The following is a 22,775-nucleotide window of genomic DNA, read 5'->3' as shown; positions in this document are numbered from 1 at the left end:
GAAGAGATGGTGCTCAGACTAAACCGTTCCAAGCTACCACAGCTAAATTCAAACAGGGTAACACTGCAACACAAGAAATATTGGGGCGAAACACACACGCCTGACATTTCCATGCTGAGGCTTGAACAAGGGCTAAGATCATTCTACCCATTGTCCCACTAGTTGTAAAGAAGGTCAAAAAAATTGCAAGAAAAACAGTTAAGGGTCAGAATCCACTGTTTAACAGAAGGACCTCTGATTTACAATATTAATCTTTCTATCTGAAAACAAACTATAATCCCATATTAGTCATCAGGTGGAGGAGAGAGTCCTTGGGTTCTGTAACAGTAACAATATGTCATCTTCACCATAAACATCTACTGTGTTCTGTACCTATATGACTTCTGCCCTTACAACAATTGCTAGGGATTCCATTGCTACTACAAAAGGGAAATGGGGCATCCTTATTGTGTACACCTGCCCAACCCAGGAAACAGCACTGTTCAAAACAATTAAAGCTAGAGGAGCAGCATGCAGTGTTCTTATCCACCCCATGAAACCGAAAGCTGCATTTCTGCATGGTATAGAGCAGTAAAACCCACTTGACTCGATAAAACACTTTCTTTGGCTCCAGCAAAAGAACCGTGATTGGACATTTATTATGCAAGCAATCTGATACAATGTCTGTAATTTTCCTTAAGGTTTTAGAAGAGTTGTGACAATTTTTAATGCATTTGTGATCTTGAAAATTTACATTTCAATTGCATGTGAAGCATCTGCAGCTCACGTTGTAAAGATTTAAAATAACTCCTGTCCAATATGGCAATGAACTATCCAGTGAGCTCATTCTAGTGACAAGCGCCATAATTGGCCTCAGTGCCCTTTGGCTAAGGATGGGTAGAATTAGCCAGGTCAAATGCTTCTGGTCTCAATCAAGTGACCTCTCCACATAGAAGGTATTATCTGTAGATTTTTGATGAATATAAGGCTGAGGGCTAAACTGTGGTATCTCCCTGGTTGATTAGCTTGTTTGACGCTATCTAGCTGCAGTAACATGAAGACTGGTCACTTGAGCAAGGTACTGGAGGAGATCTGATACTTAAGGAACTATACCCTAGCAGGACCTAGCATCTCCAGAAGAAATGGGGAGAAAGTTTGCAAAAAATATAGATTTCTTTTTTGACAATTATGCAGAAATAATTTGAAGCAACCTCTGCTTGTTCTTAGGGTAGCAGCTGCAGACTATTATTACAGAGGGAAATTCAGCAGGATACTAGATTGGTGCTCCACTTGCACACTTCTGGGGGAAAAAATAGAGAATGCTGGAAAGACACAGCAAGTCATTCACCTTCTGAATAGATAGGTTAACCTTTTAGGTGTAGATCCTTTGTTTAACTATGCTTCATTGGCGAGAGGTATTGGGGAGTGCTGCAACTTTCAGATTAACATAATTTCCCAACTATTGGTCGTATCAAAAATGTGATCTTGCCAAATTTGTAATTTCTTTCCTTTCTCTGATCTTTAACATAAGGAAGCTGTTTCCAGGGATCTGATAAAGTTGTGTGTGTGGAGATAGGGGAATGGGAGGGCAGGGGATTTAATGATGAAACAGGTCACAGGTATCAGAGACAGAAGAACATTTAGCATCAGGAGAATGGTGGGACTCATTTCCACTATTGCCATGAAATGACATCCATTATTATTCAGCATTACTTCCAATACTTGAGAAGTTTGGGATGAATTCCACAAGATTCCCATTGCTTTATCTCATCCTCATGTGGAAAGGGGCTGTTCTGTTTATGTCCAGTCAGTGTTTGGGCAGTGTCTTAATGACTAGCAAGTGCAAGGATTTCTCATGAAATTTGATATTTAAAATGATATCGTTATTGTAGGGTTTTTGTACAAAACAATTACGCTGATGAAATTTAAGGTGGCTCTCTGTCAAGTTTGTTTTACGTGTCAGGTTTAGTGACTTGAGAATTTAATTTTTCTTGGTGGACGTACATACCAAATTCAATAATTAGGCTGACGATCATTTATCATAATACCTGACATGACGCTGAAGAAAGTAGCTTGTCCGCTTTATGTAAATAACAATTCTGATAAAATGTAATGTTATATATTGCTGTACTTTAAGAAAACCTAATGCTACTGCCTTGCATGCCCCCACATACGTACAGTGATGTTTCTGCCTTTTATATAAATATCTATGTCAATAGGGCATGTCATTGAATCCAGATTTCTAGGCAAAGTGTATCTATTTATAATAACATTATAGGAATAAATTATATCAGACCTGTTGTCACTACATTTCAGAGTCGTCTTCTTCTTTGGCCTCCTTGTCTCGTGAGACAATGGGTAAGCGCTTAGAGGTGGTCAGTGGTTTGTGCAGCAGCGCCTGGAGTGGCTATAAAGACCAATTCTAGAGTGACAGACTCTTCCACAGGTGCTGCAGATAAAATTGGTTGTCGGGGCTGTTACACAGTTGGCTCTCTCTTTGCGCTTCTGTCTTTTGTCCTGCCAACTGTGAAGCGACTCGCCACGCTTTAGCCCCGCCTTTATGGTTGCCCGCCAGCTCTGGCGATCACTGGCAACTGACTCCCACGATTTGTGATCAATGTCACAGGACTTCATGTCGCGTTTGCAGACGTCTTTAAAGCAGAGCCAAGGACTTCCGGTGGGTCTGATACCAGTGACGAGCTCGCTGTACAATGTGTCCTTGGGGATCCTGCCATCTTCCATGCGGCTCACATGTCCAAGCCATCTCAGGCGCCACTGGCTCAGTAGTGTGTATATGCTGGGGATGTTGGCCGCCTCGAGGACTTCTGTGTTGGAGATACGGTCCTGCCACCTGATGCCAAGGATTCTCCGGAGGCAGCGAAGATGGAATGAATTGCGACGTCGCTCTTGGCTGACGTACGTTGTCCAGGCCTCGCTGCCGTAGAGCAAGGTACTGAGGACACAGGCCTAATACACTTGGACTTTTGTGTTCTGTGTCAGTGCGCCATTTTCCCACACTCTCTTGGCCAGTCTGGACATAGCAGTGGAAGCCTTTCCCAAGCATGGAGGTTAGGTTAAAATAGAAGTTATAAAGTCTTCAGACATAAATTTATCTTAACAATGTTAAGATTTAGTTTATTAATAAATAGTGTTACGACCAGGTGAGAAAGGTGTCTAGGTTTCCCTTTCAGCCTTCACCTGGTCTTACTGTAACAGGGTTTAATTTTAAACACACCGTGTTTTTAGCTCCCCCTTGGTGAATCCTTGTTCACCGCTTTCCAATTATAAGGTAAAGAAACCAGCACAAACAGGCTTTCTTAGATTTACAGAAGAAAAGTTGAAATTTATTAAACTTAACTCTAATTCGGTTAACGCCTACGGATACACGACTCATCCCACGCTAGCATGCACACGCGATACACACACGCAAATAGAGACAGAAAAGAGCAGAATAAAAATAAAGTGGAAAGGTTTGAGGCAATAGCTGAAGAGTTGTTGTTCCGGTTCTTTGAGCTCACTGTAGAGTCCTTGATTGTAGGTAGATCTTGCTTTTCGTTGGGGCCCAGTATTCTGCTTAAACCTTGTTCACTGTAGGAGACTTTTCTCTCTTGGGGTTCATGTGTTTTCAGTGGATTCAGAGTCTTGTGAGAAAGACTTGTGTTCCGTGTCAGTACGCCATTTTCCCACACTCTCTTGGCCAGTCTGGACATAGCAGAGGACGCCTTTCCCATGCACTTGTTTAATTCTGCATCTAGAGACAGGTTACTGGTGATAGTGGAGCCTAGGTAGGTGAACTCTTGAACCACTTCCAGAGTGTGGTCGCCGATATTGATAGATGGGTCATTTATGACGTCCTGTCCCATGATGTTCGTTTTCTTGAGGCTGATGGTTAGGCCAAATTCATTGCAGGCAGCCGCAAACCTGTCGATGAGTCTCTGCAGACACCCTTCAGTGTGAGACGTTAATGCAGCATTGTCAGCAAAGAGGAGTTCCCTGATGAGGACTTTCCGAACTTTGGTCTTCGCTCTTAAACAGGCAAGGTTGAACAACCTGCCCCCTGATTTTGTGTGGAGGAAAATTCCTTCTTCTGAGGACTTGAACACATGTGAGAGCAGCAGGGAGAAGAAAATCCCAAAAAGTGTAGGAGCAAGAACACAGCCCTGTTTCACACTACTCAGGTTTGGAAAGGAGTCTGATGAGGCGCCACTATGCTGAATTGTGCCTTTCATATTGTCATGGAATGAGGTGATGATACTTAGTAGCTTTGGTGGACATCCAATCTTTTCTAGTACTCTGAAGAGACCACATCTGCTGACGAGGTCAAAGGCTTTAGTGAGATCAATGAAAGCAACGTAGAGGGGCATCTGTTGTTCACGGCATTTCTCCTGTAGCTGGCAAAGGGAGAACAGCATGTCAATGGTGGATCTATTTGCTCGAAAGCCACACTGTGCCTCAGGATAGACACGCTCAGCCAGCTTCTGGAGCCTGTTTAAAGCGACACGAGTGAAGATTTTCCTCACTATGCTGAGCAGGGAGATTCCACGGTAGTTGTTGCAGTCACCGCGGTCACTTTTGTTTTTATAGAGGGTGATGATATTGGCATCGCGCATGTCCTGTGGTACTGCTGCCTCGTCCCAGCACAGGCAAAGCAGTTCATGCAGAGCTGAAAGTATAGCAGGCTTGGCACTCTTGATGATTTCAGGGGTAATGCCGTCCTTCCCAGGGGCTTTTCTGCTGGCTAGAGGATCAATGGCATCACTGAGTTCCGATTTTGTTGGCTGTACGTCCAGCTCATCCATGACTGGCGGAGACTGGGTTGCATTGAGGGCGGTCTCAGTGACAACATTTTCCCTGAAGTACAGTTCTAGGTAGTGTTCCACCCAGCGGTCCATTTGCTTGCGTTGGTCAGTGATTGTGTCCCCTGATTTAGATTTGAGGGGGGAATTTTACGGAGGCAACAGGGGTCTTGGCTGCTGGCTGGAGAGCCAGTGAGAGACCTGCTTTATTTCCTTTGGGGAAAGTCCACCATATGACGAGCCAATCAGGCACCTGAGAGGTTACCGGCAGGCCTTCCCCGAGGCAGGAAGTCCCGCCCACTGAGAACTGCCGGCCAATCAAAGGCTGGCAGCTCTTTTGCTTGGCAGCGCTGCTAGGGAGACGGTGGCTACTGCCGGAAGAACACCCACTGGAGGCCCCGGATCACGGAGCAACCCAGGCCAGAGGTAAGTAATGGTGGGAGGGGTTTCGTGGGGTGGGCGTCGCGAAAGCGTGGGGTGTAGGTGAGTCGACAGCAAGGGCAGGGGTTGGCACTCAGTTGCCCCCACTTGCCGATGCTGAATCCCTCAATCAGGCACCTAGTGCCTTTGAATGAGGGATGCCTCCTACCTCCATTCACCCGGGAAACCACAAGCAACCCCGCACGGGTTTGCATGTCATACTCCCTGCAGGGCGACAGGCCCGCCTGCTGCTGGGCTAATACCAGCAGTGGCGGGAAGAGGCCTTTAATTGGGCATTAATGCAGTCTGGCCAACTACCTCCCCTTCAGTCTACTCTCGATCATCAGCAAAGTAATGGAAGGTGTCCTCGACAGTGCTATCAAGCGCCACTTAAATGGCAATAAACTGCTCACATGCTCAGATTGGGTTCCTCAGGGGCCACTTGGCTCCTGACTTCATTACAGCCTTGGTCCAAACATGGACAAAAGAGCTGAACTCGAAGTGAGGTGAGAGTGATTGCCCTGGATATCAAGGCAGCATTTAACCAAGTGTGGCATCAAGGAGCCCGAGCAAAACTGGAGACAATGGGAATTGGGTGGAAAACTCTCCACTAGTTGGAGTCATACCTAGCCCAAAGGAAGATGGCTGTGGTTTTTGGAGGCCAACCATCTGAGCCCCAAGACATTGCTGCAGGAGCTCCTCAAGGTAGTGTCCTAGCCCAACCATCTTCAGCTGCTTCATCAATGACCTTCCCTCCATCATAAGGTCAGAAGTAGGGATGTTCGCTGATGATTGTACTATGTTTAGTACCATTCACAACTCCCCAGATACTGAAACTGTCCGTGTCCATATGTAGTAAGACCTAGCCAACATTCAGGCTTGGACTGATAAGTGGCATGTAACATTCGTGCCACACAAATGCCAGGCAATGACCATCTCCAATAAGAGAGAATCTAACCATCTCCCCTTGACATTCAACAACATTACCATCACTGAATTCCCCACCATCAACATCCTAGGGGTTACTATTGGACAGAAACTGAATTGGACCAGCCACATAAATACTGGGGCGACAAGAGCAGGTCAGAGGCTGGGATATCTGCGGCAAGTAACTCACCTCCTGATTCCCCCAAAGCTTGCCCACCATCTACAAGGCACAAGTCAGGTGTGTGATTGAATACTCTCCACTTGCCTGGATGAGTGCAGCTCCAACAACACTTGAGCAGCTCAACACCATCCAGGACAAAGCAGCCCACTTGATCGGCATCCCATCCACCACCTTAAACATTCACTCCCTCCACCACCGATGAATAGAAGCAGCAGTGTCTACATCTACAAGATGCACTGCAGCAACTCACCAAGCCTCCTTCTACAGCACCTTCCAAACCCGCGACCTCTACCACCTAGAAGGTCAAGGACAGCAGTTGCATGGGAACACCACCACCTGCAAGTTCCCCTCCAAGTCGCACACCATCCTGACTTGGAAATTTATCGCCATTCCTTCATTGTCATTGGATCAAAATCCTGGAACTCCCTTCCTAACAGCACTGTGGGTGTACCTACACCAAATGGACGCAGCAGTTCAAGAAGGCAGCTCACCACCACCTTCTCAAGGGCAAATGGATGGGCAACTAATGCTGGCCTTGCCAACGATTCCCACATCCCAAGAAAGATTTTTTTTAAAAAAGACCCTTAAGGGCCTCAATTGGCAGCGGGGCAGGAAGGCCGTCCACCAGCCTTCCCGCCACAAACTTAATTGTAGTGGAGGTGGGAAGGTGACGGGGTACCCACCCACCACCATTCTACCCGATTAAATGTCCTCACTGCTTCCTAACTTGCCATGGGGAGAGCATAAAATACCGTTCAAAGTTTCTGAGCTATAAAGTCCTTCCAATTTATCAGTCATGACAGTCTTAATACACATACTTGTGTGTTTTCTTATATATAATAACATGCTAATTTTAAAAGGTATTTTAGATGTTTTCCCCATTTTCCATGTTCTGGGTCACCATGCACCATACCCAACAGTACAGACAGGTCACGCAACCTGTGCCAAGTTTCTGCTGAGGCAACCAGTAGAAAGTGCACAAAAAGATGATGTGCCTTCTGTGCATGCTCTTTTCTGTCTCTCTCTAGCGCGCACTTATTCTCTCTCTGTCTCTCTCTCTCTATCAGATTGATAAACAGATAGACAATCGATCCATCAATCTATCTATATCTCTGGTGAAGGGCTTAAATTTTCTGCTTCCTGCTTGACGGTTTTCTCTGAGTTTCAACATTGCAGCATACAATAACAAATACTTAAATTGATATCGCACCTTTAACATAAATTGTCCCAAGGTGCTTCATAGGAACCATATGAAACAAAAATGAGACAGAGCCACAAAAGGAGATATTAGGTCAGATGACCGAAAGCTTGGTGAAAGAGATAGGTTTTAAGGAGTGCGTTAAAGGAGGAAAGCGAGGTAGAAGGGTGGAGAGGTGTAGGGAAGGAATTCCAGACCTTGGGGCCCAGGCAATTGAAGGCATAAGCAGATTTTGGAAAGGTGCAGAAGTAACAGGGTTGTTGTCATGGGTGACTTCAACTTCCCTAATATTGATTGGAACCTCCTTAGTGCAAATAGTTTGGATGGAGCAGATTTTGTCAGGTGTGTCCAGGAAGATTTCCTGACTCAATCTGTAGATAGGCCGACTAGAGGGGAGACTATGTTGGACTTGGTGCTTGGCAGCGAACCAGGCCAGGTGGCAGATCTCTCGGTGGGAGAGCATTTCGGTGATAGTGATCACAACTCTCTGACCTTTACTATAGTCATGGAGAGGGACAGGAGCAGACGGGATGGGAAAATATTTAATTGGGGGAGGGGGAATTACAATGCTATTAGGCAGGAACTGGGGAGCTTAAATTGGGAACAGATGTTCTCAGGGAAATGCACGACAGAAATGTGGAGGTTGTTTAGGGAGCACTTGTTGCGACTGCTGGATAGGTTTGTCCCGATGAGGCAAGGAAGGGATGGTAGGGTGAAGGAACCTTGGATGACAAGAGATGTGGAACAGCTAGTCAAGAGGAAGAAGGAAGCTTACTTAAGGTTGACAATGCAAGGATCAGACAGGGCTCTAGAGGGTTACAAGGTAGCCAAGAAGGAACTGAAGAATGGACTTAGAGCTAGAAGGGGACATGAAAAAGTCTTGGCGGGTAGGATTAAGGAAAATCCCAAGGCGTTCTACACTTATGTGAGGAACAAGAGGATGGCCAGAGTGAGGGTAGGGCCGATCAGGGATAGTGGAGGGAACTTGTGCCTGGAGTCGGAGGAGGTAGGGGAGGTCCTTAATGAATACTTTGCTTCAGTATTCACTAGTGAGAGGAACCTTGTCGTTTGTGAGGACAGCGTGAAACAGGCTGTTATGCTCGAACAGGTTGATGTTAAGAAGGATGTGCTGGAAATTTTGAAAGACATGAGGATAGATAAGTCCCTGGGGCCCGACGGGATATACCCAAGGATATTACGGGAAGCGAGGGAAGAGATTGCTGCGCCTTTGGCGATGATCTTTGCATCCTCACCGTCCACTGGAGTAGTACCGGATGATTGGAGGGTGGCAAATGTTGTTTCCTTGCTCAAGAAAGGGAATACGGATAACCCTGGGAATTACAGACCAGTCAGTCTTACATTGGTGGTGGGCAAATTATTGGAGAGGATTCTGAGAGACAGGATTTATGATTATTTGGAAAAGCATAGTTTGATTAGAGATAGTCAGCATGGCTTTGTGAGGGGCAGGTCATGCCTCACAAGCCTTATTGAATTCTTTGAGGATGTGACAAAACACATTGATGAAGGAAGAGCAGTGGATGTGGTGTATATAGATTTTAGCAAGGCGTTTGATAAGGTTCCCCATGGTAGGCTCATTCAGAAAGTAAGGAGGCATGGGATACAGGGAAATTTGGCTGTCTGGATACAGAATTGGCTGGCTCATAGAAGACAGAGGGTGGTAGTAGATGGAAAGTATTCAGCCTGGAGCTCGGTGACCAGTGGTGTTCCGCAGGGATCTGTTCTGGGACCTCTGCTCTTTGTGATTTTTATAAATGACTTGGATGAGGAAGTGGAAGGATGGGTTAGTAAGTTTGCCGATGACACAAAGGTTGCTGGAGTTGTGGATAGTGTGGAGGGCTGTTGTAGGTTGCAACGGGACATTGACAGGATGCAGAGCTGGGCTGAGAAGTGGCAGATGGAGTTCAACCTGGAAAAGTGTGAAGTGATTCATTTTGGAAGATAGAATTTGAATGCAGAATACAGGCTTAAAGACAGGATTCTTGGCAGTGTGGAGGAACAGAGGGATCTTGGGGTCCACGTCCATAGATCCCTCAAAGTTGCCACCCAAGTTGATAGGGTTGTTAAGAAGGCGTATGGTGTGTTGGCTTTCATTAACAGGGGGATTGAGTTTAAGAGCCGCGAGGTTATGCTGCAGCTCTATAAAGCCCTGGTTAGACCACACTTGAAATATTGTGTTCAGTTCTGGTCGCCTCATTATAAGAAGGATATGGAAGCTTTAGAGAGAGTGCAGAGGAGATTTATCAGGATGCTGCCTGGACTGGAGGGCATGTCTTATGAAGAAAGGTTGAGGGAGCGAGGGCTTTTCTCATTGGAGCGAAAAAGGATGAGAGGTGACTTGATAGAGGTGGACAAGATGATGAGAGGCATAGATAGAGTGGATAGCCAGAGACTTTTTCCCAGGGCGGAAAGGGCTATCACCAGGGGGCATAATTTTAAGGTGATTGGAGGAAGGTTTCAGGGAGATGTCAGAGGTAGGTTCTTTACACAGAGAGTGATGGGTGCATGGAATGCATTGCCAGCAGTGGTAGTAGAAGCAGATACATTAGGGACATTTAAGCGACTCTTGGATAGGTACATGGATGATAGTAGAATGAAGGATATGTAGGTAGTTTGATCTTAGAGTAGATTAAAGGGTCGGCACAACATCGTGGGCCGAAGGGCCTGTACTGTGCTGTACTGTTCTATGTTCTATGAATGGCGGAGCAATGAAAATCAGGAAGGCCAGGATTAGATGAGTGCAGATATCGTGAAGGGTTATGGGGCTGAAGCAGATTAGATAGGGAGGGATGAAACCATGGAGGGATTTGAAAACAAAGATGAGAATTTTAAAATGAAGATGTTGCTTGACTGGGAGCCAATGTAGGTCAGCGAGCTTAGGGGTGACAGGTGAACTGGACTTGGTGCGAGTTAGGACATGGGCAGCAAAATTTCGAATGGCCTCAAGTTTACAGAGTGCAGAATGTGGGAGACCAGCCAGGAGTGCACTGGAATAGTTATGTCTAGAGGTAACAAAGGCATGAATGAGGGTTTTGGCAGCTGATGAGCTGAGGCAGGGATGTACCGGGGCAATGTTAGAGTGGTGGAAATAGGCAGTCTTAGTGTTAGTGCGAATATGTGGTTGCAACATTACATAGCTATGGGGATCTGAAATGATAAAGATCCTTGCCAGGATCAAGAGGGCAGGGTTCTTTATGGGGAAGGTGAAGATATGTAGCCAAATTCTTGCTGCTTTTTTAAGTGAATGCATTGAAATGAGACACTTTGATAAAATGAAGGGTTAAAAAGTACTGTGCATAGTGGTCATTGGGAATTATTAATGGGATTTTTTTTTTTAAAGCATGTATTTTCTAAAAAAGGCTTGAAGTAAAGCAATGCCTTTCACGATCTCAGGATGTCCCAAAGCACTTTTCAGCCAACTAAGTACTTTTGAAGTGCAATCGCTGTTGTAATGTAGGAAACGCGGCAGGCAGTGTGTGCACAGCAAGCTCCCACAAACAGCAATGTGATAATGACCAGATGAAGTCTTTTTATAATGTTGGTTGAGAGAAAAATATTGGGCAGGACATTGAGTATAACTCCCATACTCCTTTTTAAAATAATGCATGGGTTCTTTTATGTCCACCTGAGAGGACAGACAAGGCCTCAGTTTAACATCTCATCTGAAAGACAGCAACTCCGACAGTGCAGCACCCCCTCAGTACTGCATTGATGTGTCCACGTATGTGGTCAAGTCCTAGAGTGGGACTTGAACCCACAAATTTCTTACTCAGGTGAGATTGCTACCTGCTGAAGAGAACAAATTATAATATAACTGGATTCACCAATTGCTGATAAATTAGTGTTCAATACATTTAATCAATTCCTTTTATCAACATCTCAAGGCCTTAAATAGCCTTTTGTGATTGAGCAAGATACAATTTTCTCATTTCTTTATGGTGTATTATCAAGGTCACAATAATCACAATAACCACTTTTCAAATCAAACAAAATATTTAACTTCCTCAAACAAATTACTTCATAATTTTCGCTAGCAAGCATAATGACCATCCATATTTACATCAGAACATAAGAGCAGAACTAGGAGCCCGAGTAGGACATATGGCCCCTCAAACCTATTCCACCATTCAATGATCATGGCTAAACTTCTGCATTAGCTCCAATTTCTCGCTCTATGCTTTCTGACTTGATTTCCTTCGTTCCCAAAAATCTATCAATCTAAGCCTTGAATATACTCATTGACTGAGCATTCACAGCCCTCTGGGATAGAGAGTTCCAAAGATTCACATTCACTGAATGAAGAAATTTCTCCTCATCTCAGTCTGAAATGGCCAACCCTTTATGCTGAGACTATGACCCCTAGTTGTAGACTCTCCAGCCAGGGGAAACAGCCTTTCAGCATCTACCCTGTCAAATCCTCTCAGAATCTTATGTTTCAATGAGATCGCCTCTCTTTCTTCTAAACTCCAGAGAGTGTAGGCCCATTCTACTCAATCTATCCTCATAGGACAGCTCTCTCATCCCAGCAATCAATCTAGTGAACCCTTGTGTACCCACTCTGGGGCAGATATATCTTTCCGGAGGTAAGGAGACCAAAACTGTACACCATACTCCAGGTGTTTTCTCACCAAAGCCCTATATAATTTCAGTAAGGCTTCTTACTCTTATACTCCAACACTTCTGCAATAAAGGCTCGCATACTATTTACCTTCCTCATTGCTTGCTGTACCTGTGTGTTAACTTTCTGTGATTCGTGTACAAGGTCCACCAAATCCCTGTGCATAGCAACATTTACTAGTCTCTCACCCTTTAAACAATATTATTTTTATCCACTCTTCCTATCAAAGTGGATAATTGCACACTTCCCCACATTATATTCCATTTGCCATCTTCTTTCCCAGTTACTTAACCAGTCTATATCCTTTTGTAGTCTCTTTGCATCCACCCCACAGCTTACTTTCCCACTGAGCTTTGTATTGTCAACAAACTTAGATACATTACACTCCGTCCCCTCATCGAAGTCAGTGATATAAATTGTAAATAGCTGAGGCTCAAGCACTGATCCTTACGGCACCCCACTATTTGCACCCTGCCATCCTGAAAATGACCTGTTTATTCCTAGTTTCAGTTTACTGCTCGCTAACCAATGCTCAATCCATACTAATATGGTAAACCCAATTCCAAGAGCTTTAATCTTGGGTAGCAACCCCTTATGTGGCCTCCCTATCTCTGTAATCTCTTCTAACACTACAACCCTCCAAGATTTCTGTGCTCTTCTAATTCTGGCCTGTTGAGCATCCCCAATTTTAATCATTCAATCATTGGTGGCTGTGCCTTCAGTTGCCTAGGCCCTAAGCTCTGGAATACCCTCCCTACCTCTCTCTGCCTCTCTATCTTGCTTTCCTCCTTTAAGACACTCCTTAAAACCTACCTCTTTCACCAAGCTTTTGGTCATCTGACCTACTATCTCCTTCTGTGGTGTGGTGTCATATTTTGTTTTATGATGCTCCTGTGAAGCACCTTGGGATGTTTTATTACACTAAAGGCTCCATATAAATATGTTATTATCAAATGTCTTCTGAAAATGCAAATATACTACATCCACAGATTTCCCCTTATCCACCCTATTAGTTAACACCCTCAAAAAACTAATAGATTTGTCAAACATGATTTCTCTTTCATAAGTCTGTGTTGACTCTGCCCAGTTGTATTGTGATTGCATGTTTTTAAATAGGCAGTATTTCATACTTACCCAGAAACTCTTTGCACGTACTGTTCAGAATCTGCAAAATTGTGCATTTTCTGTTATGTGTTGCTCAGTGAAGATCTAAATGCAAAATATAATTTTTTGACCTGATTTGAGTATTTCCAGCATTTTCGGTTTTTATTTCAGATTTCCAGCATCCACAGTATTTTGCTTATATGCTATATAATTTTCTCATTTTTGATGGTGTATTATAAAGTAGGTGGCCAATGAATGGACTTTATATCTATAGCACAAGGACCCTGCTCACACCTGGTCCTCCTTTTGAGATTCATCTGAAAGATAAAATCTATATAATAACCTGTGCAATTACTGCATCCTTCTGTACCTGCTATTTATCTCTAGAAATATTCTAGCTGTGTCCTTTGATGGAAGTAAAGCTGACAGACTCTGAGGGGAGAAGGTGTTCTTCAATTTCACTCGCAGATCAGGAAGCAGGTTTTGACACAGGAATTCCATTCAACAGCAGGAAACACCTGATGAAAGCAGAGGTGCTTTCTCAAAGGGACCAGGTAGCAATGAATAGATGGATTGTTGCAGGCAGCCCTGACGTAATTGTACTCCGATTGTTGCTGACAATAAGATCTGCTGATGAGTTTACAAATCATTTTAAAGGAAGTGTTAGTGGGAAGAGGAGGAAAAAAAGAAAATGTTTTTGTGCTCATTGTGATGTGGTGTTTGAATGTGCCTGTCCAGCAGAAGATTCCTCTCAATCCAGTAACCCGACTGTGCCAAATGTCTTTCAGTTTTAAAATATAGAAGGAAAAATTAACTTCATGTATGATGATACCTTGTCAGTGATTAAAAGTGACCCAAAATGGATAGTAGTTCACAATTAATTGACTACCCAATAAATATGTTTAACTTATTGAATAGTGAAATTGAGCAAATACAAGGTTCTCCTAATATAATGTTAATTCTGTACCAAAGCCGAATTAAGTTAGTCTGACAACTGAAATACATTTTGTAAAACTTTGTCTACAATCTTTATTTTCCGTTTCATAGTTACAAGCAGACATTCAGGAGTATGAATGTCATTTTCTCTGTGTGTTTTTCACACCATTAATGTGGTGATGTCAAATTTATGTGTGATCATCATGCTTGAGTCACAACTGATATGTGGATTGGAGATGGTGTTATATAAGTAGCAGTTAAGGGTTTAATCCTTCATTTGATTCATTTGAAAGAATTTTTTTTGTTCTGAAAATTTTCACCAAGTATATTATACCCTGGGGAATGCCATGATACATATGCTAATACATTTTACACTGTCTTTTGAAGGCAGCTAATAAGGTTCATTCAAATTCCTAAAGACTGTCTTTTGCAATAAATGCTTTTGGCGCGATCCTATTATAATACTTATGTGAATATTACATTATTTACGCATAGGATACAGTTTCTGTACAGAGTTAACATTGACAGTAAGTAGATAATGTTTCATCCACTTTTAAAAAGCCAGCGTTTGAATGTGCTTGCAAAAGTTGTTCTGTTGGATTGCTTTACTGCCCTTTTGTGCATCCAGTAATGAGAATGTGTTTTAAAATCCCCTTGCCTATGTCAGTATGTAGGATTTTAAAAATATTTGTTTTACTTGTAGCAGGGGACTAGAATGTCTCTCAAAAGAATATTTATGTAAAGTTTCTTGATATGAGAGCAGACTGGTTCCTAACTCTCATGTTATCTGTATGAGCAAAAGGGCCTTTCCCACTCTTCAGGGAGTAGTTTCTTTGGAGGTGATTACAATGGATGATACCTCAGTAGAGCTCAGTTATTTATTTTTCAGAAACTTTTAGTCAAAGTAATTACATCTGCAGAGTTCATGCATGAAGCTCACTTATCATCTGTTTCCATAGTAAAGCAGCAGGGTTGGATTCTGTTGGGACGATTTAAGTCGTAGCGATCCCAAATTAAGTTGTACTTACTTCCTAACTGTTTGGAATATGATTTTTTCCATCCAGTTGTGAGCTGTTTTATTTTCTCAGTGTCCACAGAGTCATTGTGAAGCTGTGCAAAGTTCCTATGGCCCAACAGCTCAGAGGCTAGAGATTCACTCAGGGGTGAATGAAGATTTCACATGGCTGATCTATGGGAAAATGGTGCCTTATGCATAGACTTCTGGATTCGCTATCCTAAAAACCAAACCCAACCCTGGAGTTTTCACAACTGTGCTGCAAGTATACTATCCTAGTAGATTAATGAAGTTTAATTTTCTCTGGGCGGGAAAAAAAGTCTCATTTTTTGCCCCTCTTCTATTGGAAGTGTGGATGAAGCAGGCATGCAGTTCCACTGGCACTGGCCTCCTCTTGTCCCTAACTCAAACAAGTCATGCATCATCTGTGGGAATCTGCAGTTCACGTCATTGACTCTGAGGGGCATCGTAGCCATGCCCAATCTTACTCCCACCCAACCTCCACACGATGCACTTCTGGCGGGGGTCACTGGATAGCATTCAGGAGAGGGACCCCTAGCTGCTGTTTACCCTTGCTAGCCAGGGAATTGTAGTGACCCACCACCACAGCCTCATCTGTCTAAACTTTTTATTTAACAAAATAGTTAAAATTTATCTTGTCACATGCCATGCTTTTCCTCTTTCCAGTGATCTTGAACAATAGAAGTTGCTACGTGGCAATTGGAATAGAATCAAACCACACACAACCAGGCCATTTGGCCCTTTGTGCTTGTGCTGGCACTTTGAAAGAGTTATTCAATTAGCCCTACTCCCCTGCTTCCACCATCCATTCAAGTAGTGTATTCCAGATCATAATATTTGAAGTATAGTTTATGATACGTGAAGTATAGCTTGTAGTTATATGTTTTTTTTAATAGGAAAAGCAATGACTGAAAATAAATGATTTGAGCAGAGAAGTGATTGTTGGTCATGAGTTACGACTGCTGGTTTAGGTTTCAGAATCTTTTTTCTGTAATGGCTGCATTAATTGCTGAACTATGCTCGCATCTGCAGTGACCACCGAATTACTCCCACCACATCACCCTAAGATATGCCAGTAGAGAAAGGAACAGGTATTACTAATATGTTCATGTGCAGGAAAGAGGGGAGGAGTTTTACAGCAGAGGAAGGAAGCTTAAAAAGAAACTAATATATTTAATAAGTCTAAAGCAGTGATTTAGAGGAAATGTTTTGCTTAAACGGCCTGAAGCCACTATTCTAATTTTTTTTTTGGCAATGTGTAAGTATTTTGCTAAGTTTCCTGGCTATCAGGTGTTATTTTCTTTCACACAGAAACTGGCAATCAGTGTCTGAGAGCACTCTGTGACTTCATAGTTTCAGGTTAATTTGGTTGCGATTGGCTTGTAGGAGGAAAGTAATTTGAGCCACCTTTCTGTTTGTCTGTTCAACACTTCCTTGCTGCAAGGCACCCTCGTTGAGATCGCTTGTGCCTTGCTTGTTTTAGGGAAGCCTTTCTTGTATTGAAACATAGTTTTACAGCATGCTCTTCAACTCCTTTGTTGGTTAATCATTCTGGAAAGCCTGCAGTTCTGGCTGAGATGGTAGAAGTATATCTCTCTGCATTTACCACTGACTCGTGTGCCATGCCTGAGGTATGTACTCAACGGTGCTTTTTCGTTTCCTGCAACAAATTGTCAGGAGGATTAAGAGTTCATTCTGGTCAATCTTTTGATGTGAAGATCAGAGCTGACCTCTTCCCTGTTTAGTAATAGATTTAGTCTGTTGAATTGAAATCAATCCACTATTTTATCTAGTAAGTACCTTCCTGTTTCATCATATATAAATTGCTCTCTGTGGGCATTCTAACATGCAAGATATTTATTTGAGCTCTCTGAAAGCACAGTTGGGTTTTTTACTATAAGTCGGTTTCTTCTATTTCCCTTGTCATTCACTCATCATTTGCAGATGGAAGGAAAGTGCAGGCAATCACTTACGACCTCTGCTGAAGGCACTTTGAGCAGTCTGTTAACAGGTACATGTAAACAGCCTGGAGAAGCCCAGTGACTGATGTTTCATACCATTTTAAGCTGGGCTTGGTGTTTACCTTACCCAGAAAGTCAGAAATTAGGAGACCAATTCTTACCACACCAACAGCAACAGAAAATCCTGTTTATACATCATTATAGGTATAGTTTGAAACCCATGTGATAGTTATGAAGCTGCAAGTTTTTTCCTACTTAATCACAGAATTGTGTAGAAGGAGGCCACTCGAACCATTGTACCTGTGCTGGATGCTGAAAATCTGAAATAAAGACAGACAATGGGCGGCACAGTGGCGCAGTGGTTAGCATCACAGCTCCAGCAACCCGGGTTCGGTTCTGGGTACTGCCTGTGCGGAGTTTGCAAGTTCTCCCTGTGACCGCGTGGGTTTCCGCCGGGTGCTCTGGTTTCCTCCCACTGCCAAAGACTTGCAGGTCGATAGATAAATTGGCCATTGTAAATTGCCCCTAGTGTAGGTAGGTGGTAGGGAATATGGGATTAATATAGGAGGGGATGTGGTAGGGAATATGGGATTAATGTAGGACTAGTATAAATGGGTGGTTGATGGTTGGCACAGACTCGGTCAGCCAAAGGGCCTGTTTCAGTGCTGTATATCTTTATGAATGCTAGAAATACTCAGCTACTGCTGCTGCTGCCGGCTTCTGATTAGCTGGCAGCTCTCCAAGGGTGGTGCTTCTGGCAATGGGCCCTTGATCCTGTGGAAGGCCCATCGCTGTCCACTTAAGTGCCTGACTGGCACTAGATGCGGCGGGTCTTCCAGAGAAGAGACGATGCAGGGATCTCGCCATCACTTTTTCCGGATGTCCCTGCCACCAGGATAAAACTGTCCCCTAAGCATGAGATGCCATTTTCACAAAGCTAACAATGGACTGGTGCAAATCAGCAGTAACTTGTGGTGATTTATGTTTCACAGGATATCTCTCCCTCACAAGAAGTTGCTGGCCAAATTACAAATTCATAACAGCCTAGGTTATTTACACACTTAGTTTTTTTAGCAAAATCTGGCCCAGTGTATCTGTACCCATGCCAACTCACAGGTCAAAAATAGAATACCACTAAACACATTCCTTCGTGTACTTTGTTAAAATCTGTTCTGATTCTGAATTTTGCATTCTACAGTCAAGAAATATCCTTTCATAACACTACTTTCATGAAATAAATTAGCACGTTCTAATTATAAAAATAGGTGTTTGAAATGCTGCTTTATGTATTGTATTCTCAGTGAGGCTTTGCATTTGGCTGGGGGAGTGGAGACAGCAAAGTTCAAATTCTTGTGGAAGAAATTTCTATAAAGTGCCATCCAGAGAATTGTGTCGTGCCTTAATAAGAGGCCAAAGTGTAGCTCAATATGGGTAGATTGTCTTGGAAACAAGACTCACAGCAATGAAACTTCGACCTGAGGCATGTGAAGAATGCTAGTGGCATGCTCGAGTGGAGGGCTTCAGAGCAGATCCCCCTGAACAAAGCTCACTACCATCTGTTGTGATCCATGGAGCTTCATGGCAACAGCCTCTCTGGAATGATTTCATTTTGAGAAAAGGTACTTAGAATAGACAGCAAATGATTAGAGCATTCAGCATCACTGTCATGCATTAAAAGGGGAGCAAGCTTAATTTAATATATTCTGAAAGGTAAACAAGAGCAACACTGCCTGTATTCTCCCCCCCCCCCCCCCCCCAATATTCTCCACAACTCTCCTGAACACATCCTGGAGTGCACAGAGTTGTGTGGATGCTGGTCACTGGTAGCTTGCCTTTCTACATGTGTGATACAAGACAGTGAGCTTTCACAGGCTATTTGACCATCACAGGAGAACCCAATCTTGTCCTTATTCAGCACAACACCTGCACCTTACTTGCAGGGCTATGTGGAAAGGGCAGGAAAGTGGGAGTCGCTCTTTTAAAGAGCTGGCACAGGTACAATGGGCAGAATGGCCACCTGAGGTGCTATGAATAGCAAGTAAAATTGAGAGCCCTGACTAATTTTTATTCTTCTTTCTTCTCCCAAGCCCAAAAACACAGGCCAGTTGTGATACCTCTACCACTGTTCTGTCAAAGATCAACTAAGTGGAGGCTGGGGCATTGAATTTATTCAAGGCTGAGTTGGATATATTTTTGATAGACAAGGGAGTCGAGGGTTATGGGAGGCAGACAGGAAAGGGGAGTTGTGACCACAACCAGATCAGGCATGATCTTATCGAATGGCGGAGCAGGCTCAAAGGGCCAAATTCCTTTGTTCCTATGTGAGAGTCAACATCAGCTCAGTGGGGAGTGTTGAAGCAAGCTCAGTTGGGAGTGTTGAAGCAAGCTCAGTTCTTGAAATAACATAGGCTGAAAATTGTCCCGTGCCATGAATTATGTTGGGCACTGCTGCAAATTCACATGTCTACAGGCATTGTACCCACTGTGTGAGATCTGTCATAGAGCAAGCTTTATAGTTCCTCAACTATTATTACGATTCATAATCATTTCTCACTACATTTTGGTAACTTCTTGTGTAAGACAAAAATAACCCTTTGAAAATGTGGAAGTTGCCATAAAAGTGGGTTTGTGCTTTTTTTTACATCTATCACAAAGACAGCTTTTGGGAATAGATATTAGAATAAAAAGCTCTCCAGCGGCTAGCCTTAAAAGATTCCTTTGAAGTACTTATATTTTTGAGGGAAAAGAGCCATGCATAATGAAACTAATCAAAGGCAATAATGGGCCCATTGTTATCCTGGAAACTGAACGGTAAAGAGTTGATTGTGTTGGTGTAAACGTAAATTTTTCATTAATATATAACTACCTGCATGCACATGTGCGCCATAGCTCTGCCATCTGCTGAGCACTACCTGACAAACTATTCTTTTCTCTAGACTGACACTCCAGTGCAGTATCTAACTGCACTGACAGAGATGCTGGCTGGAATTTGACGCCCCCTGCAGGAGCGGGCTGGAGGCGGGGAGTAAGATTATGTGTGGGGGAGGGGGGGTGGTGTTGTTCCCATTGCCTTCCTGCCCGCTGCAATTTCACATGCGGCAGTGGCAAATAGCCCACCTGCCCCAGGCCAATTAAGGCCCTTGTGTGGCAAATTAATTGCCACTTAAGGGCTTCCTCCTACTGCCGCTGAAATATTACCAGCAGCGGGAAGATAGTTCAGTAGCTCAGGAGGATGCCCAGTAAAACCTGGCAGCCTCCTGTGCCCGATGGAGGGTCCTCTTTCCCGCCCCCCCCCCGGGCCCCCTACCGTGACACAAGCCGTCCCCATTGGAGCATCTTTCCTCCCCTTCTCGAGCAAGTGGCCACCGCTCCCGGTGGTGCTGCAGAGACTGAAGAGCTGCTGGCCTGCTGATTGGCTGGCAACTCTTGAAGGCAGGACTTCCTGCCTCAAAGGGGTGGAAGTCCCACCCAAAGCCAATTAAGGGCCTGGCCATGTAAAATGGCTTCCAGGCCCAGTGGAGGTGGGCTCACCACCGATTTTTTTTTTTTCCTGCCAGTGGGTGAGACCATAAAATATATAACACAAAATTCTGGCTGCTGCCTTTCAGGTGAGACATTAAACTGAAGCCTCATCCCCCTTTCTCAGGTGGACATGAAAGATCCTGGGGCACTGCTTCGATGCAAAACCAGGGAGTTTTCAACTCTGCCCTGGCCAATGTTTAGCTCTCAACCAACATGACTGAAACAGATTATCTATTCATTATCACATTACTAATTGTGGGAGCTTGCTGTGTGCAGATTGGCTGCTGTGATTCCTACATTACAACAGTGATTACGCTTCAAAAGTACTTCATTAGCTGTAAAGCACTTTGGGACATCCTGAAATTGTGAAAAACGCTATGTAAATGCAAGTTTGTCTTTCTTTCTTGTTTAAATAGATGAAGAACAGTAATATATCCACAAGAAGATAGGAAATTTGCATTTCATCTTCTATAAGCCTGCAAAAATGAAACATGAGATACAAAATAAATACAATATTATACATACTTAAAAAATAGTACAGGGAGCAAGCAGGATAATGGGATTAGAGTAAGTGATCCCTGTGGAGGAAAACCGCGTGACACATGTGATGGGCCAAATACCTTGCTACTGTGCTGTAGCATCCTAGGATTTGATTTTATTGCAGTTACACCTCACGAATCTGTCATGTTAATCTAACAGCCTTAATATTCAGCAGAGATTTGTGCCGAATAGAAGTGCCTAGTTAGTAGTAACACCCATAAATATAGAATATGGTCAATTAACTTGAGTAATTTCTGATCAATCTCCTCTGATTAGTGAAGTGCCTCTGTTTAAAGCCTGAAATTTAATAGTGCAGCACAGTTATCCCATGGCAGTCAGATGTTTTATTATTAACGTCCACTGATGAGTTTTGCTGTTTTCTCTCTGAGGCAGAAACCATTTTTGTTTTATTGCATAAACATGGCATGTATTCCCTTGAACTCGGAAACTTGAAGAGTGAACCAATCAAGGTGTTTAAAATTAGAAAGGGATTCAGTAGGGTAGATACAGAGAGGCTATTTCATTTGGTGGTGGAATCCAGAACAAAGGGAGATAATGTTAACATTAGAGCTAGCCCATATAGAAATTAAATCAGGAAGACCATTTTCACATAAAGGGTAGTAGAAATCTGGAATTCAATCCCACAAAAGGTAAGAGTATCAACAGATATGGAACTAAGGTGAGTAAATGGAGTTGAGGTACTCCATTTAAATCAGTCATGATCTAATTGAATAGCAGAATAGACTCCAGGGCAGAATGGCCTAGTCCTGTTCCTATGGAGCTTTCCAAAAGCACCATTAAGCACATTTAAAATGAAAGATACCTTGTAAATAAGTCAGCATGAGAAAGGGTACACTCCAAGTAGAAAGTCTGGTTTGAGTCCCACATTTATTTCAAACCAAGATCTACCTTTAAAAATAAATAGCTCAAATTTTCCCCTCACAGAATCCAGGGGTCAGTTATTACTCCCTCACCCAACTTTCTCGTCCTTATCTTCTTTCCCTGAAGCACAAACTCATGCCCTTTCTCCTCTTTCCTCAACCTGCTAACTCTCGCCAGACTCCAGCTCCAGCGGCGGGCACTGATTCCATAATAGCAGGACCTGAGTTAGTCCATGGGCCAGAGAAAGGAAAAAATAAGCCAGGATTCTGGCTGAATAATTGTGTGTGTGTGTTTACATGTGCATGTGTGAGAGAGAGAGAGAAAAATATTCAACGAAAATAGAAGATCAGCACCTGTAAAACGGAGAGATCAACATCTTCATGAAAGGAGGGAAAGAAAAAAGGGGCATCCATTGATCTGCACCCAGGCGTGAGTTTGTGCTTTTAGACCTTGAGTCTGTTCTGCCATTTAATCCCTTTCTAATTTTAAACACTTTGATTGGTTCCTCAACTGTCTGAACTCAAGGGAAGACTGCCATGTTTTTTACAACCTATCCTCATAATTTAATCCTTCAAATCTTGGTATCATTTTGGTAAATTTGTGCTGTATCCCCTCCAGTATATCTTTCCTGAGGTTTGGTGCTCAAAACTGAACACC

General features: G+C 43.4%; 1 protein-coding gene across 7 annotated transcripts in view; it reads left to right on the top strand.

Moving 5' to 3' along the window:
* shroom3 (shroom family member 3) overlaps positions 1 to 22,775 on the top strand; it is a 480,123-nt gene that overhangs the window by 299,450 nt on the left and 157,898 nt on the right. Inside the window, exon 1 of one of the 7 annotated variants that reach the window (XM_068038376.1) lies at positions 16,753 to 16,844. The exons of the other annotated variants lie outside the window; for them this stretch is intronic. The gene's annotated coding sequence lies outside the window, so the exon portion shown is untranslated. Of the gene's footprint in view, positions 1 to 16,752; positions 16,845 to 22,775 lie in introns of those variants that run through there. 7 annotated transcript variants of the gene reach the window in all.

The sequence above is a fragment of the Heterodontus francisci genome, chromosome 1 (assembly GCF_036365525.1).
Source record: "Heterodontus francisci isolate sHetFra1 chromosome 1, sHetFra1.hap1, whole genome shotgun sequence".
In the NCBI taxonomy this organism is placed as follows: Eukaryota; Metazoa; Chordata; class Chondrichthyes; order Heterodontiformes; family Heterodontidae; genus Heterodontus; species Heterodontus francisci.
The sequence above is the reverse complement of the archived record's forward strand: the minus strand, read 5'-3'. Positions and strand labels throughout refer to the sequence as shown.